The 13,528-nt window shown below is 44.3% G+C and overlaps 1 protein-coding gene across 4 annotated transcripts in view; it reads left to right on the plus strand.

Annotated features, from left to right (window-relative positions):
• The first annotated feature begins 337 nt into the window (after positions 1-337).
• APBA1 (amyloid beta precursor protein binding family A member 1) overlaps positions 338-13,528 on the plus strand; it is a 230,763-nt gene continuing 217,572 nt past the window's right edge. For 2 of the 4 annotated variants that reach the window (XM_043486836.1, XM_043486841.1), the window contains exon 1: positions 339-580. The gene's annotated coding sequence lies outside the window, so the exon portion shown is untranslated. Of the gene's footprint in view, positions 581-13,528 lie in introns of all 4 variants that reach the window. The other 2 variants (XM_043486837.1, XM_043486840.1) reach the window with 2 other exon arrangements.

Here is a 13,528-nt window from a genome sequence, read left to right on the forward strand (position 1 = left end):
GCCGCATTGCCCACTCCGTGCGGCGACCCGAGAGCCGGAGGGATGTCCCGGGAGCTCCGACGGAGCCCGCGCACGCCAGGACGTGCCTGCCCGAGCTGAGGCGCGACAGGCAGCGAAAGGCTGTAGAGCCCCTCACGCCCACCAGCCCTTCGGCTGCGGCGCTTCAGAGGCTGCGCGTGGAGGACGCCGCCCGGCTGCTTCGTGCTCGCGCGCCGCGCGTGCGCGCGGGTGGGCGTGGGAGGCAAGGGCGCTCCGAGCTCGCGGCGTGCGCGCGCGCTCCCCCCAGCGGCGCCCTCCCTCGCCCGCCTGCCGGCTCGGCCCCGGCGCGCGTCACGAGGGGCGGGCGGGAGGGTGGGGAGAAGGGGGTGGGGCCGCAGGACCGGAGGGGCCTGAGCGGCTGCTGCGAAGCCCCAGCCGGAGCTGGGCGAGGGCGGCTGCGGTCGCGGCGGCGGCGGCGGGAGAAGATGGTGGCGCTGGAGGTAGGAGCGGCTGGAGAGGAGCTTTATTCCCAGACTTGGCACCAACGCTGTCGTTAGCGCCGCCTGCTCCTGCGGGCCCGCGGACCCAGCTGTCAGGCAAGGTACCACCTCCACGGAGGGTTGGGTGAATGGGGGGTCCCCGGCGCTGATGCTGCCCCGGACGGGGCCCCCGTCCTCGCCGAAGGGCGCCCCCGGGTGCCTGCAAGGAACAATAGTGCGGATGAGAGGGGACAGCCGGCGACATCCAGGGAAGCAATGCCTAGAGCCATCGAGCTAACGGGGCGGGGGAAGGGGGCGTTGAGGATACGGACGCCTGGTGTCCTGTGCGCGCTGACATGCTGTGCTTTTGGGGCAGCGGTGAGTCTGATGACAGTCATGGCAGGAGTCTGTGTGTGTGTGTAAAAGGTAGAGTCGAAGGGATGGGGGTGGCGGACCGAAGGTGTTGCGGGATGACATTTCCAGGAATCCCCGCTAGGATCCCTCAGCTCTCGGCTGACTCTCCGGGAGAAAGAGCGTGGTGATGACAACGGTGAAGTGAGCAGGATGCACTTGGTGTGTGAGTGTGGAGGGAGGCAGGGGCGTGGGTGCGGATTTGTAAAATCCCATGTGTGTGAATCTATGTGTGTATGTGTGTGTGTGTACTCGTGTGACTGCAAACTGCTCTCCAGACCCAGAGATCTGCGGGTGCCCTGACTTGCTGTCACCCGCTGACTGTGGGACAGTGTTATTTCTTCCCTGAAACTCTGTTCACAGTCTCTGTTCTGCTCCCGCCTGGGGATGGCCGGCTGTAGGGGTTCTCACTTCCCCTTCGTGTCCCCTCGTTTCCCCCTTTTTTTCACATGTCGTTTGAGATGGGGATGTGGAAGTGTGCTTTGGGCACATGGCAGGGAAACAGTATAATGGTTACCGTTCCTGGGCTTGCTGGCATTCAGGTTTTGAAGGGAGCTTCCGTCCTGTGACACTTCTCGGTTCCTCAGCTCCTAGTCTGTAAGGGTCCTAGATGCCCTGACTCTGCAATTTCTATTGTTTTTCTCTTGTCTGACCTGAAGGAGAAGGGTCTTTAATGGCCACATCCTTCTCTCTGTGCCCGCAACTTTGAATGTCAACTATACCTTCTCTGTCCACATTTAAACACTGGAAATCTTATGGTTGAAGAATATTGTCTTTATGTTGGATCTTGTAGAATGAACTCTGAAGGTGTGTATGAGAGATGAAGGGGTAGTATTTTAAAAGAAAAAAAAAATCATTGAGAAACTGGTCTCCCACCCACCCTTTGGTCAGCAATCACAAGCAGGGCGTTTTCCTTAGGAAAAGGGATACTTTATTTCTAATGCTAGTGGCATCCACTCTTCCAGCTTTCACAATGGCTAGGTGGTACCATGTATTACTGGGGAACTGAAATCCTCCAAGGTTCATAGTGATGGGGTCCCAGGTTAGTGAGTCTGCTTTCCTAGCCAATGTAGCCTGCAAGTAGAAAATTTGGAAAATGTCAGGCTGGCAATAAGTCACCCAGTGGGAGCCAGGACATGGAATTGCATCCAGGGTCTATAGCTGTTTAATTGTCTCTGCGTGATAAAGATCCACTTATGTGGGGTTGGGTAGAGAGAGACAGGAAGGGAGATATTGTATTCATATGTGCATCCACTGCAGTTTGACTCCCCAGCTCCTGTTTTTCTCCTGCAGTATTTATAAGAATGATGCATCTTTACACTTTATATCTTGATACTTCTTTATTAAAATGTTGTGGAACTAGATTAACCTGCTTAGAACATATTTGAATCATAACACCTTAAATTCTACTGCATTGCTGTCAGAATCCAAACTGGCTGCCCCGGTTCTCTTGAAAAGCCTATAGCAGTCATAGCTACACAAGTAGGTATACAACATGTTGGCATCAAATGTTTCTTTCTCTTTTAAAAAATTTTTGTTTTGTTTTGCAGAGGTTGCATTGAAAATAATAGAACCAGGGCTGTCCACATATGCTTTTTGTCTTCCCATTTGTCTTCTCTTAATTAATGATGATCTGTAGACCAGGTTTTCTTGGAGCTGTGAACATTAAAATAAATTTCCTCATGTCCTTCAAGTCAAGCCTTCTAAAATTTTAATGTGAGGTTGTTGGATTGCATCCAAAGTTTTACGATAGATTTATAAAAATGAATTTGGAATCTTAGTTCTTAACTCTCTTATTAGTTCTGCCAATTTCTTTCTGAGAAAAGTACTTTGGAACGTAAAAGGCATTCTGAGAGGTTTTTGCTATTTTTTTTAAAGAAAAGTTTATAGTGCAAGTAAAATCCAGAGATATAAATGTCTTACCATAAAGTTTAAGAATATTAGGAATTATCAAGGTAAATAAACTGTTTAGAAAAAGAATAATTATACAACAGCACAATTGATGACTCAGGAATAAGTGATTTCCTTTCTAACCTGTGATAATTTTTAAAATTCAATGCCTGGCTTTCTAAAGATTGCACTATTAAGGTTAATGATACAGCTTGAATCCTGTAATTCAGTCTGTAAACAGTTGTACCTTTTGCTGTAGCCTGAAGCAAGTCATTTGTTTTGCATGGATGCATTTTCTTTCTTAAAGGAGCATTAATTCTGTTCTTTTCCACTATTGGGTCTCTTAAAGAAGTTTGCTTTTTAGAAGATTTGGGAATAAAAGACATCTGAAAATTGACCAGTGGGGCCAAAAGGAATAAACTGTGGTACTGTGGGCGAGGTTGGACTTACATCCTATAAAGAAAAAGTAATTGTTGTTAAAATTGAGAGACTTTCAAGCACTAAAATCCACAGTTAACCCTTTAGGTTACAATAATTAATTTACAAATATTTGTTAGTTGCCTACAACATCTTAGGCAGTGTATACCTTTGGATAGAGTTTGGGAAATGTTATGACGGCTGGAGATTTGAAAAATAAGGAGACCTAGATCCTACCCAGAGGAAGTTCATGGCCAGGAAGGAGAGACAGGTCATGCATGTAAGAATGGTGGAAAGTGGCAAAGTGCTGAAAAAGCTATATGCCTGTAGAGCTATAGGAGTTCACATGATACAACAGTGACTTCAGAAGGAAGGATCAAGAAAGATTTGGAAGAATGAGCTTTTGAGCTGAGATTTACGTAGGTGGGTTTTGGGCTGGCAGGGAAGCAAGGGCATATTTGGGGGAGGAACAGCATAGCAAAGGCCTGGTGGTGGGAAGTGTGTGCCCATTCAGGGAACAGAATGAAAGTGAAGTCGCTCAGTCATGTTCGACTCTGCGATCCCATGGACTGTAGCCTACCAGGCTCCTCCAAATGGTGTGCTTAAAATTCTTTCTCAATTAAACTGGGGGGAACAAAAGAATGGCAGGTGCTGGAGCATAGGAGATGCCCAGAGATGAAGTGAGAGATAAGATAGAGACAGTCATTCAAGGTTGTGGAGCAACTTCTATGTGGATTTATTCAGTTACTGCCAGGGAGCCTTGGAAGGTTTTTGAGGAGGAAGGTTGACAGAACTATAACTGAGCTTCACAGTGACAATCTGGAATTGTGTTGGATGTAATGAAATGAGGAAAGAACGGCAGTAGGGAGACAAGATAAGCTCTGTTGTTAAATTAAGGGTCAGAGGAAATGAGAGAGTGGGAGTGAAGGGAGAGAGCAAACTCAAGAGACAGGCTACAAGAATAATCTGAACACTGACCAGGGAGATCAAAGGTCATTGTCAGGCTCAGCTGTGAGAATGATTGGGTCATTGTCAAGAAAGCTTCAGAGGAGGATGAGGAAACTTCTTTGTAAAGAAGTTTCATTTTGAGCCTGACAGGTTTGTCCAAATGAAGGGACTCCAGTACAGGTATAGGTTTTGGAGAGAGGTTAACGCAACAAAGAGAGATTTGTAAGTCATTTATTTAGGAGCAGTTTTAATGTCTCAGGGGGGCTTCCCTGGTGGCTCAGAGGTTACAACGTCTGTCTGCAATGCGGGAGACCCGGGTTCGATCCCTAGTCGGGAAGATCCCCTGGAGAAGGAGCTGGCAACCCACTCCAGTATTCTTGCCTGGAGAATCCCATGGACAGAGGAGCCTGCTGGGCTACAGTCCACAGGGTCGGGCATGACTGAGCGACTTCACTCACTCACTTATGTCTCAGGAATGAATGACCAGTAGTGGAGCAAGAAGAGGCAAAGGCTAAGGGTAGGCTCCTCAAAGGACATCTGGGTCGGAGGGGAAAAGAGAAAAAAGAGGTTATGAGCATCAAAGAAGGGGCTGTTGGAGGAATGCGGTGGCAGTAGTGTGGTGTCATGGAGGCTGGGGAAGGTGAGGGAGTACCACCCTTCCTCCATCACGCCCCAAGGGGCTGGAGGTGCAGGGAAGGAAGAGCTGTTGGGTTTGACTTGGCTTTCCTTGATGATCCTGAGGCAGGTGGAAGTGCATCCAGGCTGTGAGGGATTGAATATGGAGGAGGGTGATGCATATGTAAAGCAGCAAGGACAGACTTCCTTTTTAATAAGTAGGATGAAGGAGGGAGAGAGAGAGTTTGCTACATCAGAGGTAGGGCATGGTATAGGGAAAGTAATGTCTTAGTATAGGGACACCTGAACCTACTTTATAAGTGGAGGAGAAGAAACCAGTGAAGGATAGAGAGAGATCGAAAATGTAAGGGAGAGGCTAAACTGATGGGAAAATAATCTTTAAGATAGGACTCTTCAAGGGAAGGGCTCTTTTGAGGCAGAAGCATGGGAAGTTTGAGAGGAAAAGAAAGGAATTTGGCCATGGTCTTCTAAGTCAAGTCAGAGAGAGCTGGGCAGGGTTGAAGCCATGGGTAGAATAATAGACTTGGACCAAGTGTTGTGGGAATGTAGTGGTGAGTTAGTTAGGGGTAAATAAAAGATTATCACCTGACTACGAGGGCCTCCTGTGTTTGGAGAGCATAAATTTGTGGTAGAACCAATTAGTCCTATATAATTAAAGTTTGAAAACCACTTATATATTTTTTGTTATTAAAATTAATAACATTAACTGTTGTTAAATACAGTAGCTCCTTTCCATAAATTCAATGAAAAGAGAAAAATGTTTGCCTTTAAAATTAGCTAAATAAAAGACCCTACCTGAAGTATTTCCTGTGAAGATTTTCTCTCAAGGATTGCTCACTTCAGTAAATAATGGAGGAAAATATAAATGTTTTTGAAAAGATGAGCTTTCCCTATCTGCAATGCCAACATATGGCAAAAGAAAAATCAAATATAGCTCTTCACCCAACACCATGCCTATTGTAAGTGCTCAGTAAATTTTTTTTGCATGAATACATGAATAAATTAATTTTTTAGTGAAGATAGGTATAGTATCTAAGATCTAAGATTTCAAGATTTCTTTCCTATTTACATCATGGACATTGAATAAGTTGCGTTCCATGGCCTGTTCAAGTTCATGACAGCATTAAAACTTGTTGATTCATACCTGCTACATATACTGAAGCTTTACAAAAATTTTTTTTTTCACGAAATAATTCTGTATGCTTTAGACCCTCAGAGGGGGTCTACAGGGTCATTTGTGATTCCAGACAAATTTATAGAAATCTGACTGTGGTGAGTGGTGATTTTGAGGTTCTAATGTTGAAATCACTTATTCATTCCTTCAACAAATGTTCTGTGAGTATCTTCTCTCCGCTACTCACTATTATTGGTACAAAAGATAGAACAGGGGCAAGAAGGTCCCTATTACCACCGACCTTTTAGAAGAAGGGATTTAAAAATAAATAAGCACATATATTTCAGGTGGCAGTGAGTGCTATGAAGAAGAAAGCAAGGAAGGAATAGAGTGTGGAGTGTAGGGGTGGCTGTTACTTTATACTGGGTGGTCAGGGAATGCCTTGAGCTCAGAGCTTGAAGAGTTGAGCCATGCGAGTGTTTGGTTGACCGAAAAGTCCATTTGAGTTTTTCTGACTGATGGGGCGGTAAGACCCAAACAGACTTTTTGGCCAACCCAATACTTAAGAGCAGGGCCTTCTAGGTAGAGAATGTCAAAGGGCCTGAGACAGGAACATGCTTGGCGTAATCAAGTAAACCATGCTGGTTTCCTTGCTTCACCTGGCCGTGTAGTGTCACACAGGATACACGGAGCAGTCACTTAGGGGCCCTGCAGTGTGATGCTTTGCCTTTCAATATTGAATCAGTCACCTGTAAGGCTGTATCACACTACCATGTTCGAGCTGACCTGTGGGTGAGTCGGTGCTGGGTTTTTAAAAAGAGAATATGTCCTGAATCACATATTTGAGTTAGAAAACTTGGAGAGTAGCTGTGTCTGAGTAGTGCTGAAATACTAGTCAGCTGGAAGTGGTCCCTTTCTTGAAACTTCTTCTCTGGACTGAACCGTTTTCAGCAATAGGGTTCCTTTTCTTCCATATTTCATATCTCATTCTTAGGTCTAAGGTCTTTGAAACTAGAGCTCTGTTTTATTCACCTGGGCATAGAAAAACCCTACAACCCATAGAAAAACTCTTTGCCTTAGTAAGTGATCATTAAATACTCATTGCAAGGAATGGATGAGACATTTCCAGGTATAAAGAATGGGGCTAAAGCTCTTTGACCTTGATCCCTGCAGACACCTGTTTTTAAAAGAAGACACACAATTTCCCCTTGGTGCTAAGTAGTTTATGCACTCATGGCCTGAGATGAAGACTTGGGTACAAATAGTCTGTTTGGGAGGTGATTCCAAGAAGCACAAATGAGGAATGGGAAAAAAATGAGACAGGGAAGGAAGGAAAACAGGGAAGTAAGAAGAGGCAAGTTAGCAGATTACCACTGTGGGCAGTAGAGGCGCTATTCTTTATGATTGTCTACCAAGCAGTGGGGAAGGTGGGACTTTATCCCCCATTTAATCCTGGGGGCATCAAGTCCCAAGCACTGTAATGCTGCAAACTTTGTAGGCACTAGAGAAAACTCTTGGTAGCTAAGCAGAGAGGCTGAGAGGGTGGAGGTAAGAAGCCATCAGTGTGTGGGGAGCTGTCCATCAGAGCCACCCGTGACCTCACAGGTGGGCTAAAGGGGCATGCTGCTGCTGCTGCTGCTGCTAAACTGCCTCAGTCATGTCCGACTCTGTGCGACCCCATAGACGGCAGCCCACCAGGTTCCCCCGTCCCTGGGATTCTCCAGGCAAGAACACTGGAGTGGGTTGCCATTTCCTTCTCCCATGCATGAAACTGAAAAGTGAAAGTGAAGTCACTCAGTCGTGTCTGACTCTTAGTGACCCCACGGACTGCAGCCCACCAGGCTCCTCCGTCCATGGGATTTTCCAGGCGAGAGTACTGGAGTGGGTTGCCATGCCTTCTCCAAAGGGGCATGGGGGCAGCACAACAACATCTTCTTATGCACATTGGCACAGGGATAGCACAGGGAATTTTTAATAGTAAGGATCTGTGGGATAGCAGTTACTGTTATTTTATTTTAGGGGTTTTGATATATTGCAGCAGCTTCCTACTGTTCAAGTTTACTCACAAGCCAACTGTTGACAGTCCTCAGTTATCTGGGATGCACATTACCATGTATGCCCATTTATAAGGTATCCTGAATTATAAGGTAGTCCCCTGTTTTCCAGCGAGGTAGTTTTTAAAAAGTCTCTACATCAACTTGATTATGCACATTGTAGTGATATAGGTAAAGGATATTTTTTATATTTAATAAATAATATTTTATTGTTATATTTAATTTACTGTAAATGTTTATACTATAATAATAATAATCTATATTAATATACTTGCATATATTTTAAATCACCTTATATAAAATTAGTCATTTTAAAATATGACATTCTTCTACACTTACATTTTACAAAATCATTTATTCAAATGTTTCACACACTGTTCATCGTTAAACACCGTTTTTGGCATATTCACATCTATCTAACTTGTATGTTATAGAGTACATTTGAATTTCCATGTGATGCTGTCCTTCCATGTGATGCCACCCTTAATTCTGAGCCCTGTATGCCTATTCACACAGTGTAAAGACAGTAGTTTTTTTGCTGTCTTCCTAGAGGTATATATTCATGCCCTCCACAACCCAGCACTTCTGCATGATTTGTGTAAAGTCATCCAATACAGGCAATTGTGAAGGAGTAGTTACTTAAATTGGTGTTAAAATCTTGACTCCCTTCATTCATTCACCTATTCTGTTTCAATCCCATGACCTCTATAGGCATGCCTATCTAGTTTTGATTGCAGTTGTTTCTGGCTGTCTTCTCCAAACAGTTCTCAGGTGACCTCTGAAACTTACATCTTTTCATAAAACCTTCAGTCTTACCAAGTAAATTTTTTGACATGGCTTTTCCCTTTAAAATCAGTGGCCATCACATCCAACATTAATGAATTGCTTGATTTTAATTCCTGTTATCTTGGAGATAATAAGCTTTTTGGCATTCAGAAGAGAGTAACTGAGAGAATGGCTCTTAGTAAGGGAGACTTTATATGGAGTTAAACACAAGATGACTTTCTCTTTTCTGAAATCTCATTTTTTGGGGGGATTAGGAATCTCATTTTGTATATGCCGTGTCATCATGGGAGGTTGTTGAGGTGTGGTGATCCTTGCCTAGTAAGTTTCCTCTCCAACCTCCTCCTCTTCTGCTCCATAGTGGATTAATTAGTGTGAAAAATACAGTAATGATTTCATTTCACTGAGCAGGTGATTAACCATTGTTCTGAACAATGTGACCATTTACATTTCCGACTTCTGATAAATTTTGTATCTCATGTTCAATTCCATATTGATTGACAGATACGCTTTATTTTAGAGAAGAGGTGTACTTGACAAGATGTGCATAAATACTTTTTCTTGTAAATGGTAGCATATCTTAAATTCAGAGGAAGAGCTGATCATTGAAAGAAATTCCACTTATTAGCAATAATTACCCTCTTATGCAGCTAGTCAATGAATTAGGATTTTTATACTGGACTTACTATGTGGATCACACTCTATTTCAGTGCCTTTAAACTTGTTCAACCAAGACCCCTCGTGAGAATATAGTTTATATCATAGCCTAACAATATAGATGAGTGTGTATAAACACACACACACACACACAAACATATCACTGAAACAAAAATTTTACGTGGCAATACTGGTCCTTTATTATGTGTGAAGCCCTTGCATATTTTCTGTTCTGTTCCATTCTATTCTATATGATTGTCAGTTCACTAAACTTATTTCAGTTCTAATGGTTCCTGACATGCGGTTGAAGAAACACTGTTTTATTATATTACATCCATCAGAAGAGTGCTTGTTTCCTTATAGCATGAAATAATTTCACATCAGAGGATTTTTTAAATTTGTTTCAAATTATTAGCACATCTGTATATTGGGTAGTATGAGTGTAGGAGGTCACAAGAATACTAAAGGGAAATTTGTTTTTGAGTAGATGTTTTATTTCCAAAAGAAACTGTTAGTGTGGAAAGTGGAGTCAGACAACTGGATTGGTTCTTAGATCTAGTGGCTTCCTGGGCTGTATGAACCATGCTCAGCTCCTGGGTCCTGACTGCATGGCTGGACTGGCCGGCATTCCCAGTCTGGCTCATCTCTCCTCACAGTTCTTTCCTGCCCCTCCTTCCCTGCTTCTTTCCCAAGCCACCGCCCCCAAACCTCAGGAGTGCTAGATATTCAGTTCAATTACTTCCTTCTCAATTTCAACCTAATATATTTCTTCCTAGATGTGAAACTCCTTTTTACACCCACTTCTCTTCCAAATAACGTGAAAGTACAGGAATCTTTTTCCCCTGAGCTCAAGCCTGGCATGTGTGTGTGTGGCGGGGGTGGGCAGGGTGGGGAGGGGATCCTAAAGAAGCGAGAATTTGTTCCACAGGTGGAATGTTTCCATGGTCTTAGGTGGTATGAAAGTCTAATCTAGTCTGGTGTTGAGGTGTGATTACACTCTTTATGGCTCTCCTGTTTTCTAGTAGAAGGACATGTCAGTTCCTATTTTCAAAGCCTAATAGGCAGGAATAGAGACGCAGACGCAGAGAACAGACTTCTGTACATGGGGAGCAGGGAGGGAAGGGGAGTGTGGGACACATTGGGAGAGTAGCATTGGCATGTGCACACCACCACATGTGAAACAGACAGCTAGTGGGAAGCTCCCATGTAGCGCAGGGAACTCAGCTCCGTGCTCTGTGAAGACCTGGGGCGGCGGATGGGAGAGTGCCATGGGAGGGAGGCTTCAGAGGGAGGGGATGTATGTGTACTTACAGCTGACTCACGTTGTTGTATGGCAGAAACTCACACAACATTACAAAGCATTTTTACTGCAATAATGAAGGAAAAAACCTCAATAGGTTCCCCATCCAGTAAATGAAAGCAGGTTAACATCATAGCTACAGAGTGCCAGGTGTTGTGCTGAGCACTAAACAGTTAACTCACTTGATTCTCATTCGGACCTCACCTAGTCTTCATAACAGTATCAGGAGAAGACTTAAGTTTCAGATGGGACTTGAGGCTCTCAGAGGTTCTAGCAGTGACTAAAGGACAGGGCAAGAGGGCCTCACCCTGAGTCCAGGGATGGGAGCAGGCCCTGAGGGCTCCTGTCCCCTCTGTCCTGGGGCCCAGCAAAAGCCCCCCACCCCCACTGCCCAGCAGGACCCCTTGTTTGTGATGCGCTGTCCCACCTGGGATGTCTGCGTGTGGGCAGCTGTTGCACCAGCATCTCTCCAGTCTCTACCTGCTGTGATGGAAAGCCTCAAGATGGATGGAGTGTTGGTGCCACCGTTCATTAGCTGCCAACATCGATCAAGTCTCTCTCGACTGAGCTGAGCCTCAGCTTCCCCAGCAGTAAAAGGAGGGATGATGAAACCTACCCTTCCCTTCTCTTCCCACACAGGGCCACTGGGCTCTCAAGAGCTCTAGGAAAGTAAGGGAGATGTGTCACTCCCCTCATGATGACCTTGGGCAGAAGTGACATCTCCCCACTCCAAACCAGGGGTCAGCACATTCTTTCTGCAAAGGGCCAGATAGTAAAAAAGGTTCCACGGGGCCACACAGTCTCTGTCGCCTGTCACAACTTCTCAGCTCCGCTGTGGTGGGACAAATGCCGTGGGCAGCGTGTAAGGCAGCGAGCAGGGCAGTGCTCCAATAAAACTTTATTTCTGGATGCTGAAATTTGAATTTCGTATCACTTTCACTTGTCACAAAATTTTGATTCCTCCCTTGATTTTTTTCCAGCCATCTAAAAATGTAAAACCATTCCCAACTCCCAGGCACTAGGCCAGACCCCTGTTTCCTGGAACTGAGCTCGCTGACTTCTGGTGTAAATGCTCACAGCCCTGGGTCCCACTGGTTAGAGAGCAGCTGCCGTTCACTTTGGGCTGCAGCATTGTGTGCTTACCTTATTCCATCCCTCTCTTGTCCTTCCACAGTGTACACCCACCCACTGAGCTTTTTCTCATCTTCTTTAGCACTGGGAGAGCTAACGATAGTGTATGGATACTCTGCACACAGAGATATGCATATATAGTATATGCTGAATACATATTTGTTGAATATATGGTATATATGATAAGAAAATATGTTGCTTTTCTGTGTATCTTATTTTTCCATCTTTAAAAGGAATTCTGTCTGTTCTCTAGTGAACCTTTAGGAATGGTTAAGTTAACATTTTGTAATTAAATTTAAGGGCTTTGGCAATCATGTTCCCCCCTCCCCCACTATTAACCAAAAAAGGAAAAGAATGTCAGGGAAGAAAGAAGAGAAAAGCAAACAAAGCCAACATTTCAACATGAAAAGGGCTTATTAGAGAATAACTGAAGTGGCTAAACATTTCGCTTTGGTCCCTGAGGCTTTCTGTCACTGTCGGAGCTCTGGAGGCTGAGTGCTTTGAGCCTCAGCTGCCAGCAGCCGGCTTTTTGCTGTGCTTTACCCAAAATTTAACTCAGGGGTCAGAACTCTGCATTAGGCATGAATGAAGATAGAATGATAGAATGTACTGTGTCTTTTCATCTGTATTTTCTCAGCACGTATCAAGGAGTCATGTCTCTTTAAGAGCAAAGCCTTGAACACAACTCCCATTTTATTTCTTAGTAGGTATATAGGCTCAGGAGTGGAAGCATTAGGCAATATATAAATCTAGAATTTTGTTCTCAAAATGAGATGGACAGAAACTGGATGGTGAAATTACAGTATGCGTGTGTGTTATTTTTCCAAATAGTCTGTTACTCTGTGTTCTGTCATGAAGAAACTATATATGTGTGTGTATATGTGTGTGTAAGGGGTGAAAAGAAAGGAATGTGCTAGAAACCAAAATCATTAATAGTCTATACCCCTTATTAAAATTTGTTAAGGAAAAGAACAGTTAGGTTAGCTTTCAAATAAGCCCTTACCTTTTTTAGTCTGCCAAAATGTGTTAACCTGGAGAAAAGATCCGTGGCTGGTGGAAAAGAAATTATTAAGTGTGCTTTCAGCTTGGTATAAATTGGTACTGCTCTGGTAGATGCTGTCTAGCCTTGAAGACAGAATGTTAAGCCAGTGGTAGAAGTGCATATTACATTTAAGTTGTGTGAGGTATCCGAAGCCTGCCTGGGGAAGAATGGAGGCTGAGAGGCTCAGGATGTTGTTTGCTATTATGTCTGAGCTGCTCCCGGTAAGACACAGCATGCCACTTACCGGCAGTGCAAAGACTGATTTCAAAACTGTTCTCAGTGGATGAAGGCACAAGGGTCAGGGTCGGGGGGACAGGCTTACCTGAGAACTGCAAGGTGTGGAAGGGGTGTAATTAACCATCTGTCTGCAGCTTCTTGTATGGAATGAGGCTCCTCTTGACGAAGTAAAGAGACTGTACTTATGAAGGTGGATGATTAAGGTTTTGTTCATTATATTATCTGCACAGTGAGTCTTACTTTTTCTTCTTTTCCTGAGTTAAATTTTTTCCTCTCTTACCACCCCCTCCTTCTTTTTTCCATTCAGGGAATTACAGTGGGCTTGTTTATATCTCGTGTCTTATTTGGATGGCTCCCTTCCATGCCAGAGGTTTTTCAGCTAATGTCTGTTCATCATGGATTGTCCATTCATATTAGGGCTGTGACATGGGAGATGGCCAGGCGTCTGTA

Source organism: Cervus canadensis, chromosome 14 (genome assembly GCF_019320065.1).
Source record: "Cervus canadensis isolate Bull #8, Minnesota chromosome 14, ASM1932006v1, whole genome shotgun sequence".
Taxonomy (NCBI): Eukaryota; Metazoa; Chordata; class Mammalia; order Artiodactyla; family Cervidae; genus Cervus; species Cervus canadensis.